The sequence below is a fragment of the Chrysochloris asiatica genome, unplaced genomic scaffold (assembly GCF_000296735.1).
Source record: "Chrysochloris asiatica unplaced genomic scaffold, ChrAsi1.0 scaffold00068, whole genome shotgun sequence".
Lineage (NCBI taxonomy): Eukaryota > Metazoa > Chordata > Mammalia > Afrosoricida > Chrysochloridae > Chrysochloris > Chrysochloris asiatica.
In genome coordinates this window covers 4,943,251-4,946,678 of record NW_006408586.1, presented here as the reverse complement: position 1 = coordinate 4,946,678, position 3,428 = coordinate 4,943,251, and positions in this window count along the sequence as shown.

Genomic DNA, 3,428 nt, shown 5'->3' with positions numbered 1-3,428 from the left:
CATTTCTGAGATTCTGCTCTTGGGTCATAGTCATGTGGCTTGGTATCTCTCTTCCCCCATCTGTGATTCTTTCACTTGCTAGTTTAATCTTTTTATATCTCAGAAGAGATTGACTTAAAACATTAATCATATCTCATTAGCATAATATAGAAAACCATGCACAAATCAGATTACAACCACAGACATAGAGGTAAGGATTTACAACAGATGTTATTGGAAGACACAATTTAATAACAGGTAGATAAGGGAATTAGATTTGTCTGAGACAAATTGAAGAAAATAGATCAGGTAATCATGTTTGGAAATCAACCAGTTTTATAGGTATTTTATTTTTTTAAACATCATAATAAAGAGCTCTGGTAGTGTAGTGAATTATGAGCTGGGATGAAACTGCAAGGTTAGTGGTTTGAGTCTACCAGTTGCTCTTCAGGAAAAAGATTAAGCTTTTTGCTCCTATAAAGATTTATAACCTTGGAAACAGTATACTGTGTTGCTATGAGTCAGAACTGACTTGACAGCACATAACTACTAACACCACAAACGAAAATACTACCTAATTTTTCAATATAATATCAAGATCTGATTTGTGATATGCTGAATACTTTTATAAGATATATTATTAGATGGTCTAGCATAGCTAATAAGCCCTCATAATTTTTGAAAGCTGAAAATTTCTGAAACTACTGTTAAACATAAATTTGCAACTAAAGGATGACCATAAAATACTCTAATTGGCACAGTCAGATGTTGTTGTTGTTGAGTGCCATTGAGTCAGTTCAAGGAGCAGGTGGTGAGCTTGAATTGCAAACCTTTTAGTTCAAACCAACTTTGCAGTCCTGTGCATTAACCCACAGCTCCACACCAGGACTCCACCATCAGATAAGACATCTTTAATAAACATAGTTTGGTAGGGCCAGGAAAGTTGTTGCCTTATAAGGATGAATGGTAGTCCTGATGAAATCTTTCATTTCAAATAAAGCAATATTACTATTATGGGTTGAATATGGCCCCCCAAAATATGTATTGTAGACTTCCAGTTTTGGCTGGCAGCAGAGAGAGCCAGGTAGGAAAGGCCCATGAGGGAGGGATTGAAAACTCCCAGTAGGTGTACTCACAGTACACCAGCACAGCTCTGGATTTACCATAAGGTCCAGGACATCAGTTTCCTGCACTCACAAGTGAAAAAAATCATGATATAAAGGAAAATACTATTGAGTTAGGAATCTCTGGACATGGAACTCCCTCTGTGGCAGAGTTCAGAGGGCTGGGATACAGCCAGACCAGCACAGGGAACCAGCTATAAAGCAGTGCAGAGACATGTGCAAAAAGAGGTGCAGGAGATTCTACACATGTTTTCCTCCTCTTCCCTGTCACGCCTTCTTTGCCTAGCCTGGACACCTTCAGGAGGGTGGATGTGCACTGCACCCCCCTCCCCCCCCAAAAAAAAAAAGTCCAGCGCTGACCCATGGTGCAGAGAAGGAGCTTGGGGGCTACTAATGACATCAGCCTAGGGGTCACAGCCCTAGAATTGACTTGTGGAGGACCCTTGGTGGCTGTGTGCCATAGAGTTGGTTCTGGCTCATGGAGACCCTTTGCAGGGTTTCTGAGGCTGTGGGTCTTTTTGGGAGCGGAGCGCATTGTCTTTCTCCCATGGAACTGCTGGTGGTTTTGAGCTGCTGACCTTGTGGTTTACAGCCTGATTCATGGCTGCTGTGCTACCAGAGCTCCTAGTGCAGGACCCTTACCAAGGACTATATAGCAAGAAAAAAGCAGGCACGTCATGCCTGACAGTCAAACCATACAACAATCTGTAAAATCCCAACATAAAAGGAGGAGTCATGATGTGGTGCTGTGGGTTAATGCGCAGACTGCAAAGCTGTTTGAACTGCAAGGTTGGTGGTTCAAGCTCACCAGCTGCTCCTTGGAAACTCTACACAGGGTCACTATGGGTCGGAATCAACTTGACGGCACTTAACAACAACAGCAACTACCTTGAGAATTATGCTGTGCACACACAGATACGTAACAGACCTTCAGAAACAAAAATAGTGGAAAATCTTTATCCCATTAACGTCTCAATATCTATCAAAGCACCTCCATGGTGGTGACTAGAAGAGGGGCCTGAGCCAGAAGACACCCTCACCCATTTCTGGAGGCATCTACCATGCACACACACAATGCCTTGGACACTTAGCCACAGTTTTATTTTTGTTTCAAAGTGGTGGTTTTTTTCTTTGCTTTTATACTGCTTCTGCTATTGGTCCTTTTGATCACACATCTTTCCTGCAGGTGGGAGCTTTTGCTCTCTATGTTACCCAAGGAGAGACAGAAATTGTGGTACATTCAGCTTCTTGAATGTTTTATCTTCTCATCTTTCAAGATGTTAGGGAAATTTTCTTCCAGAAGCTCTTCAACTATCTCCTCTGTGGACCTGTCTGATTCTTCCTGTTCTGGAATGCCAATAATTCTTAAGTTGTTCCTGTACATGTTATCCAGCGTGAATCTTAGACTCTCTGCAGATTTTTTTTATCCTTTTGTCAGCTTGCTCTTCTATCTTAGCAGTATTGAGAGATTTGTCTTCCAGCTCGCTAATTCTGGCTCCCATCTCTTCTATTCTGCTCTTTTTTCCTTTCAGTGTATTGTCGATTTCTGATATTTTTTTATTAATCATATGGACCTCTTTTTGCAGGTTTTGAATTGTTTCCATTGCTGTATCAATCTTGTTTGATTGCTCTTGTAGTACTTTCCTGACTTCTTCCTTGTTTTCCTCCATCCCTTTTTGGAGATTTTTAATTTGCTTTCATATCATTCTTCTGAATTCTTGCTCAGGCAAATCCAAAACCTGGTCTTCCTCTTCTGTGGAGCCTTTGTCTATCTCTAGCACATTTGTCTCAGTTACTCTTTTCCATTTTTGGACATGTTTTGAGATCATTTGTTACGTTGGAGATCTTTGTTTGTCATTTCTAGTAGTTATGTGTTTTTTTTAAGGCTTAAATAGGTCTTTGTTGTTGTTTTATTAAGTTTACTGGGTTTCTCATGGTGGATATGATCAGGAGATAGGCTTCCTTTTTCAGATACAAGGCTTAGCAGCTTTTATTGGCTCTTGTCTCAATGGTAGTCGATTCCAACCCATAGCAACCCAGTATGGGGTTTCCTAGGAGTACCTGGTGCGAATGAACCACCGACCTTGCAGTTCAAATGGCTTTGTAGTCTTACGCATTAACCTACAGTGCCACAACAGAACACAATAGATAGCCTTAAATGGAGAAAAAAGTTAATAGACTATATTGTAACCCCAAAGAAAGTTAGTACTTCACAACTTACTATGAAAATGAACTTGCAAGCAGAGAAAGCAAACATGAAAACCAAGAAGAAACTCACAAGAAATACCACAAAAAACACAAACTCAGCACAAGAAGCATACAGAA